The sequence below is a fragment of the Lissotriton helveticus genome, chromosome 8 (genome assembly GCF_964261635.1).
Source record: "Lissotriton helveticus chromosome 8, aLisHel1.1, whole genome shotgun sequence".
Lineage (NCBI taxonomy): Eukaryota > Metazoa > Chordata > Amphibia > Caudata > Salamandridae > Lissotriton > Lissotriton helveticus.
The window spans coordinates 502,713,727-502,729,278 of record NC_136069.1 but is presented as its reverse complement, the minus strand read 5'-3'; positions in this window follow the sequence as shown (position 1 = coordinate 502,729,278).

Genomic DNA, 15,552 nt, shown 5'->3' with positions numbered 1-15,552 from the left:
GAGTTCCAAGGTGTCGCAGGGCAATTTTAGTGGACCACGCCCAAATCTGAAGAGCCGGCCGCCATTTTGAGAGTCCTGTGGCAGCCGCCTATCACTGCACCGCAAGAGCGGGAGCAACTCAACTACATGGTGAGCGAGACGCTGTAGTCGCAAGAGCGGGCGGTAAACAGCTGAATAGCGGAAGAGGCACAGTGTAGCAAAAGCGGGCGGAATGGCAAGTGAAACGGTAAAGGGGCGCCCCACTACAGCGTGTCTTTAGGTCAAACGGATTATGGGACAAGGTCAAGAATGGAAGAGTCACCAAAAGGCAAAAAGTTCCGCTTGACCCCGGGAGCCGGCCACCTATGTCGGGGGCGATCTCAGGCCACACCAGGGCAACACGACTTGGGGAGGGGGCCGGAGCCAAGCGCCCCCTCCGAGTCCGCGCCATCACACCGTCCCTCGGGGGCCTCCGTCAAGCGGTTCAGGGAGGCACCGCATCACATTGTTTTCAAATGCAGTCACGTCCTCAAACAGCCCCCACTTACATTGAGAATATTGAAGCTGTAGCAGGTGCAAATAAGCTTCAGACAGTCTAACAAGCACTCCTCAAAACTTTGAACTATCAGAGTGCATGAGTTTCATGCTCGATCGATTGAGCTAGCCGGATCGGGCAACAAAAAGTATAAAATAGGCATGTAAATAGTTATTTAATAAAATGTTTTACCCTGTTACTTTGCTGGTGTGTTGTATATATTTGTAATATTTGCATAGAGTTTATCGTTATATTGGGCGGGGTGGGTGGCGGAGCCGAGCTGTCTTGCAGCCATCATGGTGTGGAGCTCAGTTCATCTCACTAGTTTCGTATTTCTCATGAGGGGTTGTTCCTAATGTTTCTATTTTAGCGAGGTCAAAAAGAGATCCCATTAGTGGCCTACTGATTTTGCTCGATTCCTTTTGTTTTTTAACACGATTTTTCACTATCTGCAAAGACTAAACAGAGTATTGCGACTCTGTGCTTGTTTGTAAATAGAGAATGAACCAAAGAGAACCAATTCTAAAACAGTAAATGCTTGGATAACAATCAATCAAATGGAGAGAGAAGCAGGCACGACGGATTACAACGGGGGCAAAGGCCTGCGTTAACTACCCTTCACTATCTGAAAAGAGAGAGTACTCCTAATAGAAATGAGGGGGGGGCAGCATTCAAAGCAGATCAGTGTGCATAAACACGAAAATATTTTTACTTACCACGTACTTGACATTCGACAGCTTTTGATATTTGCTATTAAAAAACCATTGAAATTCACTGAAAAAACCATAGGTTATAGACCATATATAGTTAGGGATTAGCATTTACAAAACCTTATTTTACTCGCACAAAACCATTGAAATTCGCATATATAGTTAGTTGCGCTAACTATATATCGCGCACCCGCAATCCACTGCTGATGATGTCACATATTACATCATTCATGACATGGTCAGTGACATCACTGATGACATCACTGATGACATCTCAAATGACATAAGGTTTTGTAAATGCTAATCCCTAACTATATATGGTCTATAACCTATGGTTTTTTCAGTGAATTTTCGTGGTTTTGTAAATGCTAATTCCTAACTATATATGGTCTCTAACCTATGGTTTTTTCAGTGAATATATATATATATATATTACCTACTGGCGGTCGCCAGTAGGTATATATAGTTAGGATTTTTTCTCTATGGGATTTTTGAAAATTCTATGTCTAATAACTTTGGCGTTTGTGGACGGAATTGGCTGAAATTTTCAGGAAAATGGAACATTTTGTTTCTGAGCAGCCACTGACAATTTGGGGGGGTTCGTCAAGGGGGGGCCGAGAAAAAAGGGGGGTCCCAAAACGCGTTTTTCCCATGTTAATTTCCATAGGGCGGTTGGCCTCACTTTTAGCCCGAATGGCTGAATGGATTTGCACGAAACTTGGCAAAATTGTAGGGACTGTTAGCCGGATGTGCCTTTGCTAGGTCTCAAGATATGTGCTCCAGTGGATTTTGAGAAATTAACGTTCAAAAAAATATATATATCTGTAAGCGTGCTCCGGGCAGCGCCCCGGTTCGCGTACTTGACGCGTAACGGAACTTTGCGAAGCGAAGCTGATTGGCTCTCCGGTGTCTGTCAACATTCTAAACAGTCCGGAGCGGCCGCCATCTTGTCTCTCGGTAGGATCGAGAGACAAGAGGAGGCCAAAGCAAAGGGGGAAATGACCATAAGGGGGCATAGTAGATCCTTCCTGACCCCCTTGGTTTGATGTGGAGGCTTTAAAAGGGCCCCGCGCACCGGGAAGCGGTCCGGGGAGCGTACTATAAGGAAAAAAGAATGATAGACTATGATATTTTGAAATATTGTATGTTTATTGATTGTTCTTTTTGTTGTTTTTTTTTATTTTTTATTTAAGTAGCAGTATTAATGATTATTAAATATAAATGTATTTTTGGAATTGTGCACAGTATACTATAAGTCTGACTTTACATTATAATTAATTTGGTACTAGTTTATGAATTACATATAAAAATGATTAAAGACTCAAACAATTTTTTAATATTAAATATAATTTTATTTTTCTGATTCTTTTTCAAAATTTAATAGAACGTCTAACATTTGACTGTCCGATATGTCCTCTTGTTGAGTGAACATAACTTTCCACATTTGACCGTCATCATAATGAAGTAAATGATCCACAGATTCTACACATTGTAGAAGTTCATGGTCTCGTGATTCATCCATGAATTCCAAGTCAATGGGTTCAATTATTTCCTCATTATTCATGTCTAGGACAATTTCAAAGGAAACGTTCTGTTCTCCTTGCATTTTTGTGCTGAAATTTGAATAAAAAATAAATATATCAGTAGAGATAGGGCACTGTTGGGTTTAAGTTCAGACAGGTACTTTTGAGGAATGAAGTAGTACTATTAAAAAGTGCCTGTGAGAAAGCCTATGTAAATTCATAATAATACCACAGAAACCTAAATCAATCCATAATTATAATAAACAAGCCTTTCTCAATGTCTAACTCTTACAGAGGGATAGTATATAACTATCTGAAAATGTTTTCAAATTTATAAAATAATATCTTACCTTTTAAAAACAAGTTTAAGTTGTGAGTGAAAATGATCTTGCAATGTAGTTCAGGAAGTAGTAGTCAAAATGGCTGTGTTTCTCTCTCTTTTTTTTATATATATTCAGGTACATAACCAATCAAATGTCAGGTAAAAAAAGTAGAAAATGAAAGTAACATTTTAATTGGTTGTCAATTCCAACACTTCAGATGTGTTTTGTGAAGTAATTTACCTCAGGGTATTTAGAGAGGTCTACAGGCTAAATGGCTAAATGGAATTCCAACCAAATTTGTGAAAATGGTAGGGATTGGTATGTAGTATGAGCTAATCTATATTTGGTGAAAGTGTCTCCAGGGTTTCTTCTGTAAATTACTTTCCCACCTTTTTTAATGGAGCGCTTCCCGGAGAGCGCCCCGGTACGCGAACCGGCAGCGTTACGGGAGTCCACCATTTTGTGTTTCGGTCGAATTAAGATACAAGATGGAGGGCAAATAATGTTCAGAATGGGTAGAAGGGGGCACGGTAGACGTATTTTGACCCCCTAGGTTTTCTGAGGGTGGCTGAGGAGGCCCATATGTGCGAAAAAAAACCATTTTTTAAAAAAAATGTGCGCGGTTAGCTTCCGGTTCGCGTACCGGGTAGCGCTCCGGGGAGCGTACTTTGTTGAAAATTAGTGAAAAAAGTTAGAGTAAAATAATAATTGTGAGTGATCAGATGTAGGGTAGCTCTGAGAAGAGCTTTTGGGTTTATGGTACATTTAGGTACTTATAAGTAGGTACCAATGCACAGTTTTAAATTCAGAATGAAAATTCTGTTCCCTTCATCTGAGAAGTGAACTCCATCTCCTCTGTAGATATCTTGCACGTAGTAACGTAAGTTATTGTTGTAGATGGAGCCCATTCCATGGTCTCTCATGTAAGCTGAAACAGATTTGTTTACATGCTTCCTCGATTTCTCAATTTGTGGACAAAATTGGTTCGACCACCTCCATTTCTGTCTTTGGCATATATTTGAATATACCAAGGCAGTTTGAGGAAAAAGTGCCATCAATTGCTCAAAGGTGTCCTTTAAAAGCATTTCCAGACCTACCCCAGTCAAAGTGCCCAAGTCATTTCCTCCACAGTGCACAATTAACAGGTCAGGTTTAGGCAAATGCATAAAGGTTTTCACCAATTGTATCAATTGGTGACATTGTAATCCTCTGTGGCCAAACCACTTAATTTCCACATCTTGTAAATTGAGGTTAGGTAAATTTCTGTTATCAGCATACCCCTGAGCCCAGTAGATGTAACTATGTCCAACAATCCAGACAGAAAACATGGTGAGAGGAGGTTCTGCTGCAGTCAGATGAAGTGTGGCAATGAAATGGGAGTTGAAAAAATAAGAGTTTAAAATGAAAAAAACTGTGGAGTTTCTGTGTTAATGAAGCAGTAGCAGTGATTGGTGGATTTTGATTGCCGAAAACAGAAAGTTAGGGTGCATGGATGAGTTCTTTGAAAGATGTAATTTGAATGGTCAAGAAAAAATCATTTTATGAAAGATTGCACTGGATACAGAGGGGTACTGAGAGTTCAGAGTTCAATTGAAACATTGTTGTGTGGACTTGCAAACATGAGAGGTCTTTCAGGAGGTGGTTGCTATGCAAAAAAGTCAGAAAGGGCAGAGGGGGGAAGGGTGTTGATTTGAAAAAAGTGAGGGAAGAGTTTTGATTGGGGGACATGAGGGATATGTGTGATGAATTACAGCTTTTCTGTGCTTTTTATAGCTGCAGACTCTGGAGTGCATACCTTTTGCTGTGCTAAAGACAATTTGGTGTGTTTCTGAGACTGTTTTGAAACTCATAAAGTATTTGCTAAGGTGAGAAAAGATTCATTTAATTTAGATAGAGAATAGTATGGTTTAGGGAGAACATTATGAAGAAAGTTGTGTATTTAAAATGTTGCTTTGTGTCAAGTGTTTTACAAATAGATTTTGTTTCTTTGTGTTACATAGCCATGTTAAAAGTGACGCAAAAATAGTGCAAGGGTCTTACAAAAATGCTTTCATGTGTCTTAGGGTATTTTAACTCACTTCCTCATGAATGTAGGTATATAATTGATTTAGATGTTGTGTTTAAAAACGATTTATGAAAACAATTAGGTTTCTGGATATGTACTGCTAGAGATTCATAGGTTGCTTGGGGCATATTTATAAGGCCTTTGAGTCTCTCTGATGTTATTTTTCCCATTTTAATTTAAGACCTTTCTCTGTGGTGCAAGGTCCTTGTAAATATGCCCCCATCTGTGCTTGGCAAATTTAGATTTTAATTCTTTGACTAACATAGCCATGTTAAAAGTGACCCAAAAATGTTGCAAGGGCTTTAAAAAAAACGCTTTCACGTGTCTTAGGCCATTTTAAGTCATTTCCCCTTGAATGTAGGTATATAATTGATTTAGATGATGTGTTTAAAAACGATTTATGAAAACAATTAGGTTTGTTGATATGTACTGCTAGAGCTTCATAGGTTGCTTGGGGCATATTTATAAGGCCTTTGTGTCTCTCTGATGTTATTTTTCCCATTTTAATTTAAGACCTTTCCCTGTGGTGCAAGGTCCTTGTAAATACGCCCCCATCTGTGCTTGGCAAATTTAGATCTTGATTATTTGACTTACATAGCCATGTTAAAAGTGATCTAAAAATGGAGCAAGGGCTTAAAAAAACGCTTTCATGTGTCTTAGGGCATTTTAAGTCACTTCCCGATGAATGTAGGTATATAATTGATTTAGATGATGTGTTTAAAAACGATTTTTGAAATCAATTAGGTTTCTTGATATGTAATGCTAGAGCTTCATAGGTTGCTTGGGGCATATTTATAAGGCCTTTGAGTCTCTCTGATGTTATTTTTCCCATTTTAATTTAAGACCTTTCCCTGTGGTGCAAGGTCCTTGTAAATACGCCCCCATGTGTGCTTGGCAAATTTAGATTTTGATTATTTGACTTACATAGCCATGTTCCATACAGTTCTCACCTTCTGCGTAGTCTTTGATATGCTAGACTCCATCTGCACTATGAGATACCTAAGCAAAGGAAACACAGGTGATGTGATTGTGAAATGAGGAAAAGAAACTCCACATTTTTCAATTACATCACCTGTGTTTTCTAAGTTTACGAATGACATTGTGCAGATGAGGTTTAGGTTTGTCCACGGACACAGAAGAGGTCTGGCCTTTGTTCAAGAGTGAAGTGGACATGACTTACTTCATTGGTAGGCTTTCACATGTATTATCTCCTCTGTACTCTTCAACAAGCGTAAATTTCATCTGCAACCCTGAGTAGGCCTCACCTCAAACAAACCTCTGGATAGGCCACACCTTATCGTCATCCTGAATCAATCATTTAAAATGTTAGGGACAGATTTATGATAGGTGTATGACTCTTTTGCGTCACTGTGCGTCACTTTTGTGACGCAGCGGCGGTGAAAAAGATTTGCTATGTGGCGACATATTTACAACTTGATGCATCTAGGCAGATGTGTCATGCTGTAAAGTCCCATGCCACATGAAACCGATGCAGCAGTGATGCAAAAGATGCACCATGTTGCAAGACAGGCCTCATTTCATCTCCAACAAGATAAGAAGCTGAATCTTCTGTAAATGTCAAAATTGTTGTATACACTGCTCAACTTCTGTGTACTCTTTGATATGCTAGAGTCCATCTGCACTATGAGATACCTAAGCAAAGGAAACACAGGTGATGTGATTGTGAAATGAGGAAAAGAAACTCCACATTTTTCAATTACATCACCTGTGTTTCCTAAGTTTACGAATGACATTGTGCAGATGAGGTTTAGGTCTGTCCACGGACACAAAAGAGGTCTGGCCTTTGTTCAAGAGTGAAGTGGATATGACTTACTTCATTGGTAGGCCTTCACATGTATTATCTCCTCTGTACTCTTCAACAAGCGTAAATTTCATCTGCAACCCTGAGTAGGCCTCACCTCAAACAAACCTCTGGATAGGCCACACCTTATCATCATCCTGAATCAATCATTTAAAATGTTAGGGACAGATTTATGATAGGTGTATGACTCTTTTGCGTCACTGTGCGTCACTTTTGTGACGCAGCGGCGGTGCAAAAGATTTGCTATGTGGCGACATATTTACAACTTGATGCATCTAGGCAGATGTGTCATGCTGTAAAGTCCCGTGCCACATGAAACCGATGCAGCAGTGATGCAAAAGATGCACCATGTTGCAAGACAGGCCTCATTTCATCTCCAACAAGATAAGAAGCTGAATCTTCTGTAAATGACAAAATTGTTGTATACACTGCTCAACTTCTGTGTACTCTTTGATATGCTAGAGTCCATCTGCACTATGAGATACCTAAGCAAAGGAAACACAGGTGATGTGATTGTGAAATGAGGAAAAGAAACTCCAAATTTTTCAATTACATCACCTGTGTTTCCTAAGTTTACGAATGACATTGTGCAGATGAGGTTTAGGTCTGTCCACGGACACAGAAGAGGTCTGGCCTTTGTTCAAGAGTGAAGTGGATATGACTTACTTCATTGGTAGGCCTTCACATATACTATCTCCTCTGTACTCTTCAACAAGCGTAAATTTCATCTGCAACCCTGAGTAGGCCTCACCTCAAACAAACCTCTGGATAGGCCACACCTTATCATCATCCTGAATCAATCATTTAAAATGTTAGGGACAGATTTATGATAGGTGTATGCCTCTTTTGCGTCACTGTGCGTCATTTTTGTGACGCAGCGGCGGTGGAAAAGATTTGCTATGTGGCGACATATTTACAACTTGATGCATCTAGGCAGATGTGTCATGCTGTAAAGTCCCGTGCCACATGAAACCGATGCAGCAGTGATGCAAAACATGCACCATGTTGCAAGACAGGCCTCATTTCATCTCCAACAAGATAAGAAGCTGAATCTTCTGTAAATGTCAAAATTGTTGTATACACTGCTCAACTTCTGTGTACTCTTTGATATGCTAGAGTCCATCTGCACTATGAGATACCTAAGCAAAGGAAACACAGGTGATGTGATTGTGAAATGAGGAAAAGAAACTCCACATTTTTCAATTACATCACCTGTGTTTCCTAAGTTTACGAATGACATTGTGCAGATGAGGTTTAGGTCTGTCCACGGACACAAAAGAGGTCTGGCCTTTGTTCAAGAGTGAAGTGGATATGACTTACTTCATTGGTAGGCCTTCACATGTATTATCTCCTCTGTACTCTTCAACAAGCGTATATTTCATCTGCAACCCTGAGTAGGCCTCACCTCAAACAAACCTCTGGATAGGCCACACCTTATCGTCATCCTGAATCAATCATTTAAAATGTTAGGGACAGATTTATGATAGGTGTATGACTCTTTTGCGTCACTGTGCGTCACTTTTGTGACGCAGCGGCGGTGCAAAAGATTTGCTATGTGGCGACATATTTACAACTTGATGCATCTAGGCAGATGTGTCATGCTGTAAAGTCCCGTGCCACATGAAACCGATGCAGCAGTGATGCAAAAGATGCACCATGTTGCAAGACAGGCCTCATTTCATCTCCAACAAGATAAGAAGCTGAATCTTCTGTAAATGCCAAAATTGTTGTATACACTGCTCAACTTCTGTGTACTCTTTGATATGCTAGAGTCCATCTGCACTATGAGATACCTAAGCAAAGGAAACACAGGTGATGTGATTGTGAAATGAGGAAAAGAAACTCCACATTTTTCAATTACATCACCTGTGTTTCCTAAGTTTACGAATGACATTGTGCAGATAAGGTTTAGGTCTGTCCACGGACACAGAAGAGGTCAGGCCTTTGTTCAAGAGTGAAGTGGATATGACTTACTTCATTGGTAGGCCTTCACATATACTATCTCCTCTGTACTCTTCAACAAGCGTAAATTTCATCTGCAACCCTGAGTAGGCCTCACCTCAAACAAACCTCTGGATAGGCCACACCTTATCATCATCCTGAATCAATCATTTAAAATGTTAGGGACAGATTTATGATAGGTGTATGCCTCTTTTGCGTCACTGTTCGTCATTTTTGTGACGCAGCGGCGGTGCAAAAGATTTGCTATGTGGCGACATATTTACAACTTGATGCATCTAGGCAGATGTGTCATGCTGTAAAGTCCCGTGCCACATGAAACCGATGCAGCAGTGATGCAAAACATGCACCATGTTGCAAGACAGGCCTCATTTCATCTCCAACAAGATAAGAAGCTGAATCTTCTGTAAATGTCAAAATTGTTGTATACACTGCTCAACTTCTGTGTACTCTTTGATATGCTAGAGTCCATCTGCACTATGAGATACCTAAGCAAAGGAAACACAGGTGATGTGATTGTGAAATGAGGAAAAGAAACTCCACATTTTTCAATTACATCACCTGTGTTTCCTAAGTTTACGAATGACATTGTGCAGATGAGGTTTAGGTCTGTCCACGGACACAGAAGAGGTCTGGCCTTTGTTCAAGAGTGAAGTGGATATGACTTACTTCATTGGTAGGCCTTCACATATATTATCTCCTCTGTAGTCTTCAACAAGCGTAAATTTCATCTGCAACCCTGAGTAGGCCTCACCTCAAACAAACCTCTGGATAGGCCACACCTTATCATCATCCTGAATCAATCATTTAAAATGTTAGGGACAGATTTATGATAGGTGTATGCCTCTTTTGCGTCACTGTGCGTCATTTTTGTGACGCAGCGGCGGTGGAAAAGATTTGCTATGTGGCGACATATTTATAACTTGATGCATCTAGGCAGATGTGTCATGCTGTAAAGTCCCGTGCCACATGAAACCGATGCAGCAGTGATGCAAAACATGCACCATGTTGCAAGACAGGCCTCATTTCATGTCCAACAAGATAAGAAGCTGAATCTTCTGTAAATGTCAAAATTGTTGTATACACTGCTCAACTTCTGTGTACTCTTTGATATGCTAGAGTCCATCTGCACTATGAGATACCTAAGCAAAGGAAACACAGGTGATGTGATTGTGAAATGAGGAAAAGAAACTCCACATTTTTCAATTACATCACCTGTGTTTCCTAAGTTTACGAATGACATTGTGCAGATGAGGTTTATGTCTGTCCACGGACACAGAAAAGGTCTGGCCTTTGTTCAAGAGTGAAGTGGATATGACTTACTTCATTGGTAGGCCTTCACATGTATTATCTCCTCTGTACTCTTCAACAAGCGTAAATTTCATCTGCAACCCTGAGTAGGCCTCACCTCATACAAACCTCTGGATAGGCCACACTTTATCGTCATCCTGAATCAATCATTTAAAATGTTAGGGACAGATTTATGATAGGTGTATGCCTCTTTTGCGTCACTGTGCGTCACTTTTGTGACGCAGCGGCGGTGCAAAAGATTTGCTATGTGGCGACATATTTACAACTTGATGCATCTAGGCAGATGTGTCATGCTGTAAAGTCCCGTGCCACATGAAACCGATGCTGCAGTGATGCAAAACATGCACCATGTTGCAAGACAGGCCTCATTTCATCTCCAACAAGATAAGAAGCTGAATCTTCTGTAAATGTCAAAATTGTTGTATACATTGCTCAACTTCTGTGTACTCTTTGATATGCTAGAGTCCATCTGCACTATGAGATACCTAAGCAAAGGAAACACAGGTGATGTGATTGTGAAATGAGGAAAAGAAACTCCACATTTTTCAATTACATCACCTGTGTTTCCTAAGTTTACGAATGACATTGTGCAGATGAGGTTTATGTCTGTCCACGGACACAGAAAAGGTCTGGCCTTTTTTCAAGAGTGAAGTGGATATGACTTACTTCATTGGTAGGCCTTCACATGTATTATCTCCTCTGTACTCTTCAACAAGCGTAAATTTCATCTGCAACTCTGAGTAGTCCTCACCTCAAACAAACCTCTGGATAGGCCACACTTTATCGTCATCCTGAATCAATCATTTAAAATGTTAGGGACAGATTTATGATAGGTGTATGCCTCTTTTGCGTCACTGTGCGTCACTTTTGTGATGCAGCGGCGGTGCAAAAGATTTGCTATGTGGCGACATATTTACAACTTGATGCATCCAGGCAGATGTGTCATGCTGTAAAGTCCTGTGCCACATGAAACCTGCGTCAGGTTTCATATAGGTATTTTGTTGCAGGGTGGGCATTCATTTGCATGAAAGCCCTGTAAAACTAACACAGTGAAATTTAGAAGATTTCACTGAGTCAGCTTTATAGCATTGCTGAATCAAATCCTTATGGCTGTTTGAAACAGGCATAAGGAGTGAAGCACCATGCAATGTGTGGCTTCCTCCTCTGCATTGCAGTAGACATGTCGCGTTTACGATGTGATTCGTGCAATGTGCTGCTTTTGCGGCACAGATGCGTGACGCATCTGTGCTGTTTTTACTCAATGGTGCTCCACATTGTAAATGCGGCACACCATGGGTGGCAGAGCAGCGGTGCACGTTAACTGGTGCATCCCTGGGGATGTGCCAGTTAACATAAATCTGCCCCTTTACATTTAAGTATGTGCAGGGGACACAGAGTCGGTGAGGTTTATCCAAGGTTAAGAAGAGATGAGTCCTGTTTACTGAAAACTTGGACATAGGCCTCACCTCTTCAGCATCGCTGGACATGGCTAAATAATAGCTGCAAAATGTTACTCTTGTTAAACAATTTTACTATTATAATCTCTGAGATTTGTCTCTTACTCTGCAACATCTCATTGTTGTTCTCTTTCTTTAAAGATAACGACAACATCAAGCATGAGTGACAATGAGCAATCTGTTGATCTCGATATTATCATTGAAATTGTGATTGAAACATCAGTGGAAGTAGATCCCTTGGATGATTTAAATCCTGAGGATGATGAAGAACATGATGAGGATGCCGATTTGTCAGAATTGTATGACATAGGGTGGGAAGCTGACCTGCTCGAGCCTATTGAACTATAAACATTTATTTTTAAAATGTACTTGAAATGAAAAGTAAAAATGTAAACTGTTTCATTTAAAATTAAACACAACTTCAAAAACAGGTTATGTGTAGTGTCTTTAATGAAATAGTAAAATATGCTCATAAAATTAGATCAGATTCACATATAAAACAGAACAGGTAAAATGTAGAAGCATTCCATTTCTTTGCTACTATTTGTGATTTCTAAATTTGCCAATGCACTAAAAATTATTCTATGTAAAAATAACAAGTAGTGTGTTAAATTTTTGATGACTGTTATTGATTTACTGTTTGCTAATAGTGGTTAATAAAATTTTTTATTATATTTTACCACAGATTCAACTGCAGATCATTTCAAAATTAAAGAATGCCTTCGAAGGACAGAAGGCGAAAGGCTACCAAACATCAAAGACAGCAGCTCCAAAAAATATTGCAGCAGACCTCTACAATAAAAACTTGTCAAGTCACCAAGAAAGGTCCGGGTAAGATAAAGAAATCATTCATAAGAAATATTTGTAGAAAAAAAAGTAGTACTACAGAAAATGTTTTAGTCCAGAAAAAGAGAAGCAATTTAAACGGAAAGGGAAGGCCAATCAAAAATGTTACTGCTAGAGCAGGAGATAACTCTGTGCATGGTAGTAGAAGGAAAAATCAGTTTAGGGACATTCGTAGACGAATGTTCCGCAACAGGATAATTGGCAATTTGTTAAAAAATATTAAGAAAGGTCAGCAGAAAGTGGTTTTTTCTAAGAGAAAAAAAAAATTGAGAAAGTTATTGATCAGGCATTTGAAATTAAGCGAAAGTTATTTATTTTGATAATCAATAGAATTAGGAAGCTAAACAAGGCAATTTATGATTTCAAAAGAAATAGTAGATGGAAGAGAACAGTTAATCGTAGTAATTTTTGTGAAGTTTTTTCAGGAGAATGGATGCATAGTTCAAGTTGTGAGGCATTTTTTAATGAGGAGAGTTATTTCCAGGATAATGATTTGGTGCATGCAGTTGACATCAGTGGTCGAGCTTATGAGGTGAAAGATGGTTGTCCAGTTGAAAAAGAAAAACTTGTGACAACAGAGGCAGAAGAGGTGTTAGGTAATGAGGTTTTAGGAAGACGTCCTAAGGGACCTGTGTACACCTGGAAGTGTAGTAGTATTTGCAGTGTGCGATAGGATTCCATCAATTTGCTTTGTGATTTTGTACGGACATTTAATAAGAAAAGTTTGAAGCAGAAAATGAAGTTGTTGCAAGAATTAGATCCTTGCAGAGTGAGAGAAGTGACAGGTTTGCATGGTCATTCACTGGCTTGTCTTTCCAGGAGAGTATGCCAGAGTGTTTTTCATCATTTCAGGATGCTAGCAGTGCATCATAATAAAGTGAGGAAATTAGTTAGAATGTTGTATTATGCTAAGAGTCCAGCAATTATGCTTAAACAATTATGAGCTGCTCTTTTGCATGGTACTGAAATAGATGTGAAAAATATTTGTGAAGAAATTGAGTTTTGTTACTTTGGAAGTAAAGAGGAGAATGTTGAAATTGACCCAGAAGAAGAGGGTAATGTGGAAGATAGTGTACAGGTTTCCAGTACAGATAATTTTCAGAAGGAAATTGCCACGTTTCAGGTGAAATCAAGTGAGAGGCCTAATTTCACTTGTGTGTGTTGTCGACGCACTTATTATAAGAATCAGACTAAGTTAGTGGATTTATATGCAAAAAGTGAAAGGGAAAATAATAGTGAATGGAAGGATTTCGCAACATACTTGATGGTAGAAAATTGTTTTGATTTGGGATCGGATCAACGTGTATGTACTTATTGTTGTAACAAATTAAATCAAAACCAGATGCCTGCTAGAGCGGTTCATAATAATCTGGAATTGGTTGAGATTCCTTTTGAATTGAAGGATTTAAATACTTATGAATCTATTTTGATTCAAAGTATCCATCCCTTTCAGGCTATTGTAAGAATGGAGCCAAAGACAGGGAAATTGCCTCCATCAGATTTACAGAGAGGATTAAAGGGAAGAGTTGTTTATTTGCCTCTAGATTTGAAGAAAAACATTAACACAATGGAGTAGAAAAAGTGGAAGAGGAACCTCTGGTTATCTTAGTTAATGGGGTTCCGACAAAGAATAAGAAAATATGGAAAGATTTAGTGGATGTTAGGAAAGTCAAAAAGGCAACATTGTATTTGAAAAAAATAATAAGTACTATAAGAATGTATATGTTGCAGAAGAGGAAGTAAGTGAGGAAGAGGATAGCGATTTGTGTGCTGGTCAAATTGAGAAAATAGAACCCTCTAAAAGTGAAGAAATATATGAACATTATAGTGTTCATCCTTTGCATTCCAAGGAAGTTATGGGGAATGCTATTGAGTTGTTTCAAATGAAACAAGCCAAAGGGAGTCCCATTAGTGTTTGGGAGGAAAGTTTGGAAGCTCGGTGTTTCCCACAGCTATTTCCAACAGGTCAAGGAGGAAGATATGATGAGCGACCTCATCAAATTCCTGCTTCTGAATACCGGACTTTACGATTGTATGCAGAAGATGCTAGGTTTCGACAATGCATTCCCTATTTGTTTCATCTACTGTTTGAAAGCGATCTGTCTGGACTGTCATATGCAGTGAACCACATCTTGAAAAGTGGTATACAGATGCAAAACATCTCGGCAAGTGACTTTATGGATAAAGTCAATGTCCAAGACAGTATTTTGGATTGTCACCTGATTAATCTCATGGCGTGTCAGCGTGGTACTAATGAGTACTGGTACCGTCGTCATGGTGATTTAAAATGTATGCTGAGGAACTTAGGAACTGCCACATGGTTCCTCACTCTGAGCTGTGCCGAGTATGGCTGAGAAGACTTACTTGAATTTCAACGAGAGGCAAATGGAAACATTGAAAATATCGAATTCAAGACACCCGGAGAACTGTGCTCTTTGGATCCAGTGAATGTATGCAGGTACTTCAATCATAGATTTGAAGCTATGATGTCTTTCATCATGAATAAGAAGAATCCACCTCTTGGAGAGGTGTTGGATTTCTTCTGGAGAAAGGAGTACCAAGCAAAAGGTGCTCCTCATATACATATGCTGCTGTGGATCAAGGATGCACCTAAATTTGGAACAGATCCAGAAGACTTAGTGATGAGTTTCATACAACAGTATTCTACGTGTGCTGTTCCAAACGCAAAGGAGAAGAAAAGCCTAAGAGAACAAGTTCTATGTTTCCAAAGCCATCGTTGTGGAAACTACTGTCGTCATAAATTCAGAAACAAGGACAAGTTCTACACCAAATGTCGTTTCGGCTTTCCACGACCGGTGATTTCTAAAGGAAGAGTAAACAGTTTGATGTCTTCGCTGCGACATAATGTGATGAAGAAATCACCTAAAAACACATACAATTTGAAAAGGAACGAAGAGTGCAAGTACATCAACGACTACAACCCAGTGATTTTGTCCATGTGGAATGCTAACATGGATATACAGTTTGTGGCTGATAACTGTATGGCTGTGGCTCGGTATGT